This window comes from Phoca vitulina, unplaced genomic scaffold (genome assembly GCF_004348235.1).
Source record: "Phoca vitulina isolate PV1807 unplaced genomic scaffold, GSC_HSeal_1.0 scaffold22, whole genome shotgun sequence".
Classification (NCBI taxonomy): Eukaryota; Metazoa; Chordata; class Mammalia; order Carnivora; family Phocidae; genus Phoca; species Phoca vitulina.
Window position 1 is genome coordinate 12,921,738 of NW_022589725.1, and position 12,059 is coordinate 12,933,796.

General features: G+C 53.4%; 1 long non-coding RNA gene across 1 annotated transcript in view; it reads right to left on the reverse strand.

Moving 5' to 3' along the window:
- Window positions 1–4,090: 4,090 nt before the first annotated feature.
- LOC116641571 overlaps window positions 4,091–12,059 on the reverse strand; it is a 72,221-nt gene continuing 64,252 nt past the window's right edge. The window contains exons 5-7 of the long non-coding RNA XR_004301201.1: window positions 11,832–11,948; window positions 7,222–7,705; window positions 4,091–6,370 (exon numbers count right to left, since the gene is read on the reverse strand). This is a non-coding gene — a long non-coding RNA (uncharacterized LOC116641571). The remainder of the gene's footprint in view (window positions 6,371–7,221; window positions 7,706–11,831; window positions 11,949–12,059) is intronic.

Sequence of the window (12,059 nt, forward strand, 5' to 3'; positions counted from 1 at the left end):
GCAAGTTGTCTACCATCATCAGGCCTGCATCCAGTAGCTTTCAAACACGCCAAGCCTCGCACCTGCCCCCAGCACTCTGCCTGCTACTTACACGGTGGGGCCCTCATCTTGTCCATCTCCACTGAAACATCACCTCCTCCAAGAGGCCTTCCCTGACCACCCTGGCTAAGGTGATGCTGTTTCCAGTCACTCCCTGTCACACGCCCTGTTTCCATGTTTTGTTTTATTTTTCCAAAGTGCTCGTCACTACCCAGAATTGTCTTAGGTGTTGACTGGTTTAGTGTGTATAAAGTTTCCTAGGGCTGAAGTCCCACATTACCACGAACTGGGTGGTTTAAGGCAACAGAAATTTATTCTCTCCTAGTTCTGAGGCGGGAAGTCCGACATCGGGGTGTCGGCAGGGCCTTGCTCTCTCTAAGGGCTCCAGGGGAGGATGCCTCCTAGCTCCTTGCCGGCTTGCCCGTGGTCCTTGGTGTGCGTGGGCCTGTAGGCCCATCACTCCACTCTCTGGCTGCATCACCACCCGGAGTCCTCCCCGGACGTCCATGTCTGTGTCCAGATTTCCCTCCTCTCATAAAGACACCAGCCCATGGATTAGGGCCCACCCTCACCCAGCTTGACCTTATACTTTATACCTGCAAGGACCCCATTTCCGAAGGTCACATTCACAGGAACCAGGGGTTAGGACTTGGACATATCACATAATCCCACAATGGTGTGTTTTCTCTCTGTGTTCTAAGAGGTCCTGTTGGCCTTGTCATGAAACGTATTCTCTGGGCAGCAAATGCTTAATTTTAAAACAACACATTTTCATCAAAAACTAATGATGCAATGTATGGTGATTAACATAACAATAAAAATTTTAAAAACACACACAACACATTTTATCAAGGCCTCTGCCCTAGGCCGGAGCTGGGCCTGGGGAGAGAGGACTCTGTCAGCATCTCTGGGCGGGAGGAGCCCTCTATCTGGCAGAGAACAGACATGGAAGCAGGTTTGTCCCTAAAGATGGCTCCCATCTGTCTCTGGGGACCCAGGGGGCCAGCTCACAGCTAGCACCAATAAACATGGTGGTCTGGACCGATGAAGAAGGGGTGGGGCAGAGTGCAGCAGGACCAAGGGGGACAGGGGAACCCACTCAGACTGGGGACTGGGGAGAGCTTCGCCAGCAGCCGAGCCTTCCGGGACAGGAGCGGCTGAGGGAACAGCATGGGCACAAAGGACTGAGAGAGCCTGGAGCTGAGCTGTCTGTGGGTAGTGGCAAGTAGCTGGAGAGGGTACTGCTGGGGTGGGGGGGGGCAGGCAGGTGAGGCAGGGAGAGCTCAGAGTCTGAACTTTGCCCTGATGGCAAGGGGGGAGCCATCGAGGGATTTAAAGCAGGGGCTTGTCGATGTCAAATTTGCACATAACCGATCTCTTCCTTTTCAGTTTCTATTTACATAGTACATTCACCTGTGTCTTTCAGGGTCAACAGGTGCAACAGGATATGGAGAAAAGTCCCCTTCTTTCCCAGCCCCAGCCACCAGTTTCCCTGCCATAGGCAACCACTGTTACCAGCCTGTCCCAGAGAGTCTGTGCAGATACAAGCAAATCCCTTTTCATTGTAAACATAAAGGATAGCATCATTTACTCGCTGTTCTGCACCTTGCTTTTTAAAAAAATATTGAGGTATAATTTACATACAGAGAAACACATTTGTGTAACCAACACCCAGTTGTGATACACAACATTTCCGGCTCCCCAAGTTTGTTCATGCCCCTTCCCAGTCAATCCCTCCATTCCCAGAGGAAGCCACTGATCTGGTTTCTGGTACCACCGCTTGACTCACTTCACCTATTCTAGAGTTTAATATAAATAGCATCATTGTAGCAAGTTGTTTTTTATGTCCAGCTTGTTTTTGCTCAGCATGCTTTGAGATTCTTCCTAGTTGTTGCATGCATCTGTAGTTCACTCATGTATCCTGCAGTGTAGTATCCCAAGATATGGATTCATCAATTTGCTTATCCATTCACTAGCTGATGGACAGTGGGCTGTCTCCAGTTGTTGTCTATTACAAACAACTGTTATGAACATTTGCGTATAAGTCCTAGCGGGGACATATATTTTTATTTGGTGTCGGGGGAGCAGAAACCTAGAGACGAAGTTGCTGGGTCATGGGTAGGTGTATGTTTAACTTTATAAGAAACTGCTATTTTCCAAAGTGGGATGTGTGAAATACCATTTCATATCAGTGCATAGTGAGCTTGGTCATTTGTGTTCATGGCTGCATAGTGCTCCCTTTTAAGGATGTCCCCAAATTTGTTTAACAAGTCCCCTATTGAACTTGTTTCCAGTTTTTTGCTGTCACCAACAATGCTGCAGTGAATAACCTTGTAGGTATGTCACATAGCTGTGCACCTGTAAGACACACTCCAAGAAGTGGAACTCTTGAGTGTGACAGAGACGGATGGTTATCCCCAATATCCAGGCTCCATTTCTTCCTTTGAAAGAGAACTCCAATTTTTATCTGGACACATGATGCCTGGAACCTCTCTTGCTCTTAGTGTGGCCATGTAATTAAGTTCTGACCGATAGAATATAAGTAAAAGGATCATATGTGACTTCCTTCCCTTCTTGACCCTTTTCTCCTTTCTGATGACTGGAAGGCTCTCCATCTGGGATGCAGATGTGATGGCTGGTGTTTGAGCAGCCATATTGGGCCATGAAATGGCAGTCATATACTGAAGATGGTGAAATAACAAGACAGGAGTCCAGTTCCCCAAACTATGGAGCACCATGCCAGCACTAGACTGCCTACCTTCAGACTTTATTGACGTGAAAGAGAAACGCCTCTACTTTGTTTAAACAATTATTATTAAGGATTTTCTGTCACAGCCACTGGGTTATAAATCTTGTGCATTATAACTTTGAAAAGTAGTGCCACATGGTTTTGCTTTTAGAAAGGCCGTTTTGGGGAATAGAGTGCAGGCAGACTGAAAAGCAAATTGAAGGGAGACATGGAAACAACGGGACAGTGGTCATGGGGGGATAATGATAAGGTCTGAATCCATATGGGAGCAATTTAGATGGGGGTGGAGGCAGCCAAATTCTCCCCAAACCTAAAGGAGAGAATGATAAACTGGAAATGGTCTGACAGGTGTTCCCAGGCCACACCACCCACAGCCCACACTTTCATCTGACCCCAGCCCACTTATCTACCTCATTGCCCACCTCCACCCTTGCACAGTGAGTTCCAGAATCCTCCCCCAGCAAGCTGCTCTTCCCAGAGTGCACCTTACTTGATCTTTGTGCAACCGCTCTGCACCTGCTGAACCCTTTTCCCGCAAGGCCCTCATCTCCTATGCCCCTCCACTCCCTCACCTGGCTAGTTGCCACTCTTCACTCAGGTCTTATCTGAAACTGGGCCTCCTCCAGTAAGCCCTCCAGGATTCCCTCCTCTCCCGAAGGTCCTCCTCTGGGCCCCGCATCCCGCGATGCTGCCCTCACTCTAGCATTTGTCAGGCTGCATTATAATTGTCTCTAAGTCAGCCTGCAGCACTAGGCTGAGAGCCTCCCGCTGGTGAGAATGGCAACCAGGAGTTGCTCAGCCCAGGACCGGGCATTTAAAAAAACTGTGCCCCACTTGCCGCAGGGCCCTGTTCTCAGCACTTCGCTCTTACAATGCTCCGCCGAGCAACACAGTGAATGGGCGAGCGAGTGAACTAATGAATGAGGGAGGGAACGAATGAGTGAGGTACCCACCAGGGGGCGATGGCGCTTTGCCACGGAGCCCCGGGCTGCCGAGACTGGGAAAGGCCGCTTTCCCACCGCACCCTCCCGTTCGGGTCTCGCCACCCCACCCCAGCCCACCCCCAACCCCACGAGGGAATCGCCGGGCCCCGCCCGCCCCCTTCCCTCCTCAGATAATTAACTCGAACCAATAAAACGCTGATTGCGGCGCCTTTGTACGCGCCGCCTTGGCATTGTCATGGAAAACGGGGTCCCCTCCCCATCCGGGCTGCCCGCCCCTCCCCGGCCCCCGCAGCTGGCCCATAGTCGGCCGGAGCCACCTGGACGGGACCAGGGGACCCCGAGCCGTCGGGCGCCCCGTCCATCTGCTCCCCGCCCCCACCCGCACCGTCAGCTGCGGACCCGGCCCAGCCCGGGAGGCCGGCGAGAGCGCCCTGCGAAGCCAGCACCCCTTCCTCCCGCTCACCCCGCGGGACCCCAGGGGGGCCGGCGTCCGGGATCCCCGCCTGCAAGCCTGGGATCTGTCCCCAGAGATGGCGGGGCCGGAGGGGTGTTCATGGTCCCAAATAATAACGATGACGCGAAGCCAAAGAGTACGGGGCGGGGGGGGGGGGGGGAACCGGTGGGAAAGACCACCCCCACTTCCTAGTCCCTGGGACAAGCTGCCAGAATCTACCAGACGCTGTATACCTACATATATGACTATATTTTAGAGAGCATACAGGAAGAGAGTAACAGAGGAAGACAAGTTGCAGGTCACCAATGTAAACAGTGCAGTGGGTTCTACAGGACTGTTCCCCCTTCATCCTCACACCCCCGCACTGTGACTGAGTTGGGGGGCCAGTATTTCTCCAGAGAGCTTTCCTACATGCACACTTATAAATCAATGTATCCATACTTGTACGTACAAATGCATTTATACTTACAAACGTCTGCACACCACAAATGCACATACATACATATATGGACCTACATGGGATCACCCCCCCACTTCTCAGGTATGGGCTGCTTTATTTTACTTGACAAGTGATAGGCTAGAGATGTTTCCGTGGCATGGTTATTAACACAACAACAGGGCCATAGGCCCTTTCTGCTGGCCCCCACCCCCACCCACTTCAGCCTGTGTGGGATCTGCTCTCTGGCCAGTGTTGTCCCAGACTATCAGTTGTGGGCGAGGGCTCTGCCCTGGGTCCCTGTGCGAAGGGGACAGTGGGGTCTGTGTGTCCTTCTAAGGAACCTATGAGCTCTGTGAGCTGCCCTTCAGCAGAGAGAAGCCGAATCATAATAATAGTAGTGGTAGTGGTGGTAATAACAGCTGTAAAGAAAAATATCCAAGACAGAGACATAAGACAAAAGGAAGTCAGTGTGCCCTTTCGAGGTCATTCTAAGACACTGTCTGACCAGCCTGACTGGGTCACCTGATTCTCTAGGAGACGTACCTTTGTTTGGCTTTGCTGTTTATTATTGATCAGACTTCCTACTCGGTGAAGTTATACTTTAACTTGTAAAAGATGCACAGTTGCAAATCATTTTGTCCTGAACTAAAAATAAGGCTAAAGCTTATGGTTTTGTCACCCTGTAAGACATTAACCAGTTTTGTACCTAATTTGCCATCTTGCCCTCCATTGAACCATCCTGCTGGTTCTCTCATTCATGAGTTAAATAAACCTTTGACACATGCTCACTATATCTGCATAAGAGTCGCGTTTCAAACTTTCTGAAAGGAATATTTTGACTAAGTTAACCCTTCTGGAAGGCACCATCCTCTTTGCTTCACGTGGAAGGAGGGGCTGAAAAGTGCTCGGGGTGAGACAGACCTGGGAGTGAATTCTCCTTCCACCACTCACCAGCTGTGAGACTTCAAGCAAGCCTTTATGAAGCACCAACTGTGTATCAGGTCCATTCACATTGTCATCTCGTATTCAACTCAAATTGCACAAGAACGCTGCAAGATGAGATTTGCCTACATTTCTCCGGTTTTGTGCATGTCCCTTGGGCACATTCCTTTCCTCGCTGAGCCTCCGGGTTTCCGGCTGTAAGATGGGGTTGGTAATAGCGGTCTCCCAGGCCTGCGTGAAGATGTAGTGTGACATGCTTGAGAAGGCAGCTCCATCAGGAATGCATCTTGTTACTTGTGCTTCAGCTAATGGGATGCTCAGGAAGGGGGAGTCACGTACCCAAAGTCACAAGGTCCCAAAGCCTGGGCCGTCACTCCTGCGGCTTTAGTCACTTAAAATCCCAGAGCCTCCATTTCCACATCTGTGAAATGGGAATAATAAAGCCAAGAGGAGCTGTGGCCAGAGGAAAGCAGATCTGCCTGGCAGCGGGGTCGGCAAACTGTTCACTTTGTGGTCGGGTGACACTCTAGAATGTGCTGGTTTCACGTCAGGGTCATCTGTTGAGATACTTTTTGGTTCTTGCTTTTAGAACTGGGGTCTGAGAGGAGAGGTATTTTTCTGTCTTCCACCCCCAGTTCGGCGAGCATTTGGGCCCCGAGCTCTGGGCACTTGCTGGGACATCCTCGGCAGCTTCTCTGTGTGTCCGGGGTTTCTCTCCTGAGATGGACCCCACCCAGGTGCAGGGTCAATGGTGGCCGATCCCGGACCTCAGGCTTGGACGTTGTGTTTGTTCTCTGGGGCTGCTGTAACAACATACCACAAACTGGCTTAAGACCACAGAAACTTATGCTCTCACAGTTCTGGAAGCTGGAGGTCTGAAATCAAGGTGTCAGTGGGGCCCTGTGGGGATTGCCAACAATCCTTGGTACTCCAGCTTGTAGGCCCGTCACTCCAATCTCTCCCTGTCACCACATGGTGTCCTCCCTGGACGTCTGTGTCTGTGTCCAGATTTCCCCGTTCTCATAAGGACGCTAGTCGTCGGACTAGGATCTACCCTCATCCAGTATGACTTCACCTTCACTTTATTACATCTGCAAAGACACTATTTCTAAATATTTTCTAAACAAGGTCCCATTCTGAGGTTTCAGGTGGACATGAGTAGGGGAGGGGAGGAACGTTATTCAATCCAGTAGAGACAGCGAGCGTCTCCCTGAGCTCCTGAAGGGAGCCAACCTGCCTCACATTTTCTGGATTGCAAAAGATCCCAGGATCCCTGTGTTTCATCCCTCTGGATGAACAATGTTAGGCACCTAGCCGTCCTGTCCACAAGGAGCTAGGAGTTGCACTTCTTCTGATCAGACAAATAAAGCACCTGCGTGCTGGGGCGCACTGGAGAGTGCCCTCCGCCCTTGTCTCTCCGCTCAAAGCCATGTACAAAGGTGCCGGGCTCTGAGATGCCAGCGGGCCAACCTCCCCTCTGTGGTCTGTACTTGACTCATCTGTCCAATGGACACAAAGAGTACGATTGCACTTATCTGAATTTTGAGAACAAGTAAACTGTACAGTGATAAAAATCAGAATAGTATACACCAGAAACTAATGTGACATGGTGTGTCAACTATACTTCAATGAAAAAAATCAGAAGAGTGGTTACCTGGGGGATGGGCAGGAGGGAGTGTGGTGCCTGGGAACGTTCTTCATCTGCATCTGGATGGTAGTCACACAGGAGTGTTCTTGCATAAAAATTCATTGAATTGCACACATTAGATGTGTGTACTCCAGGTACCTTATTATATTTTATATCTTACAAGTCAGGTAGGCAGGCAGGTAGGAAGGAAGAAAGAGAAGCCAAGGGAAGGAGGGAAGATGAGCACAGTGCCGCTCGGCAGGCCTGGCCCCCAGCACCAAGTGCAGATGCCTGCGTCCAGGCCTTCCTGCAAATGGCGGGCAGAGGGGCACCAGGGCCTGGCCTTGGCAGCAGAGACAGAACGGAAGAGTGGTGGCAGGCATGCTCCTTCTTCGCCCTCCCACCCCAGGCCTCCACGTTGGAAGACAGAAAAGTGGGGCTTCCGAGTCACAGGTACCCGCTGTGTGACTTCAGCACGGTCCTTGCCTTCTCTGGGCCTCGGGCTTCTCACCTGGAAAATAAGGGCAATCCTCTCAAAGAACTGTGAAGCCTGAGCCACTGGCTGAACCGCCCGGAGCACGGAGCCTGCTGCTCTTCCCAGCGTCGCCCCGCACGAGGAGGGAGGCCCCCCCGTGTCTGAGACCAGCCCCGCCGGCCTACCAGCTGAGAGGTAGCGGAGGATCGCCAGCTTCACATCGTGGACCAGGACTCATCTTGTTTCCTCCTCAGTAAAATGCCTTCCCTCCTGCAGGTGTCCTTTCCTCCACCCAGCCCACCTCGAGCGATTTCCTCCACTTTTCTGTGACTCGGTTTGCTCATCTCTAAAATGGGGAATGATACCGGTCCCTGCCCTGTCCGGTGGCTGTCAAGATGCAAGGACTTCGCACTCACAGCAAGGACTGCAACAAAGCAAGGGCTCAGGAGAGGGGATACGGCTGTCCATGCCTACCCGCTGGCTGCACTCCCGCCGCGTGGTGGGCACCGTGCCGGGCACCAGGGGGCCCCCGGGGGGCTGGGCACACCCTTCCTGCAGGGCCACGCAGGTGGATGACAAGGGCATCCCAGAGCACCCTGCCTCCCCAGGCCGCTGCCTGCCAGGCCGAGCATCTCGGCTGTACCCGGGCCAGATGCACGGTTCTGCCAAATGCGCCAAGAGAGACTGTCACTCGGAGGCACAAAGGCAGCTCCTCGCGCTCGTGGTGGGCGGGGCCCGGGGAAGAGCTCCAACCACCTGGCTCGGCAACTGCTCCTGGGGCGGCCTGGCCCCGAGCCTGGGCCCCCCTCCTCTCTGCACAGTGAAAGGATGGGGCAGCGGGGAGGGCAGCAAGATGCCTGGGGGACAAGGGGTAAGCACAGGGCCACAGAGTCTGGAGGAAGGGAGGGAGAGGGAGGCAGCATTGACAGTAGGAGAAGAAAAGGCGGGAGGGAAGAGCATTAACGGGAAGGAGCAGACACCTAGCACCCACGGGGACCGGGCCCTGGTCTAAGTTACTCCTCAGAGAAACCTCCAAGACAGATACTGTTAGGATCGCATTTTACAACCCAGGAAACCAAAGCACAGAGCGATTACATAACTTGCCCAAGGTCACACAGCCGGTAGGTGGCAGAGCCGAGATTCGAACCCAGGGCAGCCAGAATCCAGGCTCTTAATCATCATGGAGATGAAGGGGAGGGAAAGGAGGGGGGAAGGAGGAAAAAGACTAGATCAAAACAAAACAAAACAAAACAAAACAAAACAAAACTGAGAGGAGGAGAAAAGGGGAGAAAACAGAGAGGAAGAAGAAAAAGAGAAACAGCAGGAAAGAAAGAAAAGATGGAAGAGGAAAGACATGGGGGAGCGAATTAAGGAGGAGGGAGAGCAGTAAGCACTTGGGAGGGGGAAGGAGGCCGCCTTCCGCCCACCCTCTCCCCTCCCCACCCTCCCCCGCAGCCCTCCCCCCAGCTGCATGAGCTGCTTCCTGAGTCACACAAGGGGCTGGGGCTGGGGACAGCCCTGACCTCCACATCAGGGCAGGTTGGTCCTCTGGAAAGAGCGGCTTCCCTGAGAGGGGCTGCTGGTCCAGCGGCTGCCCCAAGGCTGTGTTCTCAAACTCGTACCCTCCAGCTTCTGTGCTCCGAGGCTGAGCCCTCAGCTTTAGCAGCAGGCCGAGCTGGGCTGGAGGAGTCAGCCTGCACACAACCAAAGGGCTTTCTGGCTCTTCCTCTTAAACGTGCCTCCCAGGCAGGGCCACCCAAGGCCCACCAGCCTCCTGCAGGGGCAGCCTGCTGAGAACACAGAGGAGAGGAAGGGAGAGCCCAGGCCCAGGGCTCAGCCTCCACCAAGCCCTCCGCATGGGCTACATAATCTACAGAAGCGAACGGCAGCTCAGAGGCTGGGGCGCTGTTGACTCCTCACTAGGGCTACATGTTCATGGGGGCCGGCTGGGTCTTCAGAGTCTGGGGGCCTAAAGTCCAGTTTGGGATGGCCTGGGATCCCTCTGAATTTGTACCTCAATTTAATTCTGTGTGTATCTGAACTTCTCTGGAGGAGAAACTTTGGTTTCTACCAGACTCTCAAAAGAGATTAGGTCTCGCAAAAGGTCATTTTGAGACATTCAGCTCAGTAAAAGAGTGACTTAATGAATTTAGCAAATCACAGAACAGGGGGCGTGCATCTTGGGACTCTGAGGGTGGGGGCCTGATGTGTTGTAACCTGTTTATCTCCGTTGCCTGGCACATAGTAGATGTCCAGTAAATATTTGTGAATGAGTGAATGAACAATTTAGAGAAGGCAGAGTAACAGGGGCCAAGAAAGGATGTGGAGAAGCCCTCCTGATGTGATACTGCAGAACAGATCACCCCAAAACTTAGGGACTCATACCAAGAGTCATTTAGTAGGTCTCATGATTTCTCTGGGTCAGGAATTTGGGATCCATTTGGCTGGCTGGTTCGGGAGCTGCACTCATCTGAAGGTTTGACTGGGGCTGCCGGCTCTGCTTCCAAGGTGGCTCATTCATGGGGTGGGCAAGTCGGCCCCAGCTGGAGGGGGGACTTCAGTTCCTTGCCATGTGGGCCTTTCCATGGGCTGCTTGAGTGACTCCACGGCCTGGCAGCTGGATTCCCCAGCGTGATCGAACCCTAGACCAAGACAGAAGCTACAAGACATTTCATGACCCAGCCTTGGAAGTCCCATTCTGCCATTTGCACAAAACCCTGCTGGTTACACGGGTCCACTTTATTAGAATTGAACAAGGGCTTGAAAATCAGAAGAGATTGTGGGGGCCCTGGCAGGGGCTGGAAGCCACAGAGGAGTCAGAGAAGCGAGAGGGAACCCTGGGGAAGTCAAAGCCCTGGAGGAGACAGCTCTCCCGCAGACAGTGGCCCTACCCTGCACAGAGCTGAGGTCGGGTTTCAAGTCCAGCGCTTGACGACACTGGCCAGGCCGGACTTCCACTTTCCACCTCATTCCTAGCCACAACTTCCCCTATGATCTCAGCATCCAGATTTACTGATTCCCATCAATTCCCTAACAGCAGTATGAATTCTCCCATCAGCAAGCCTTTTTGCTTCTTCTCCTTCCTGTGCCTTGAATGCACTTTTCACTTCTTCTCCTCTCAGTCTACCTCCTCCAGGAAGCCTCCCCAGATGCATCTCTAAATGTGTCAGCCACCTCGCCCAATCCCCAGTGCAGCCCCAATGTCTACGTAGACCCCCTGTACCATGCTTGCCTCCCCACTGTAGCGCAAGTGCCCTGGGTTGGAGGGTGGGTCCACAGGTGCCCATCTCTGTGTGCTGAATGCATGAATGATGGGTGGATACATCCCTCACACGGCAGAGAGCCCCTTTAGGGCTCAGAGGGGCACTGAGACGTGGCTAAGCCTTGGTGTCCCCACTGGAGGATTGTTAGGGAGGCTCCTTCCAGGCCCCAAATTCTGCTATTATATCTCCCCGGAAACATTCAACAGATGGCACCTTGAAATTAGAAGAGATGGGTCAGCACAGGGTTCAAATCCCAGAGCCTCCACTTACTTCACTTGCCTGATCAGGGAAGTCATTGACCTCTCCATACCTGAGATTCCTCAGTTGTAAAAAAGGCTAATGTTCTTCACCTTTCAGGGTAGTTGCAAGGGATGAACACCGTGGCATGAGAGGGGTTCAGATCCTGGCTCCACTACTGGGCTGATCACTTAATCTTTCAGTGCCTCATTTTTCCCATCTATTAAATGGGGCCAGCTATATTTGAGTTCTCAGGTTGGGCCGGAAACTGCATTCATCCAGGTAAATGCTCCGCCCAGAGCCTGCACACAGCGGACGCCGGTGGCAGCCATGGACGGGGTGCTCAGTCTCCCTTCCAGAAAGAACATGTCCTTCAGGTGCAGGGTCAGCGGCGAGCTGACAGCCTCCAGCTATAGCACCTTCAGGATCCCCCTCCGCTTTTGAGCCAGGCCACGCCCTTCGCAGGCAATCCCCGCGGGGTCTGAGCCAGCAGGGGAACCAGGGCCTGGCCATTGCTGCCCAATGTCGGGCTCCTATAGGGGGTGAACTCCTCTCCGGAGCTCCCCGCTGGGTTCTGGCCGCGAGCGCTGCACGGCCGGCCGGCCGAGGCCCTCCCCCTCTGTCTTCCCTCCACAGGCGCCCTGACCTGACAAGCCTCTTACCATGCCAGCTCCATCTCAGGGTCTGCACCTACGGGCACCCAACCGGACCGGGCACGCAATGCAGCGGTGGTTCTCAAAGGGTCCCCCGGAGGCCGCAGCAGCCGCATCTCCTGGGAACTGGGACGACGCGCACACGTCAGGACTTTGAGCACTGCAGCCATGGCGGGGAGCTACTGTTAAGACATCACAGTCGCAGGGTGGCCGGGGGGGGGGGGGGGGGGGGGGGGG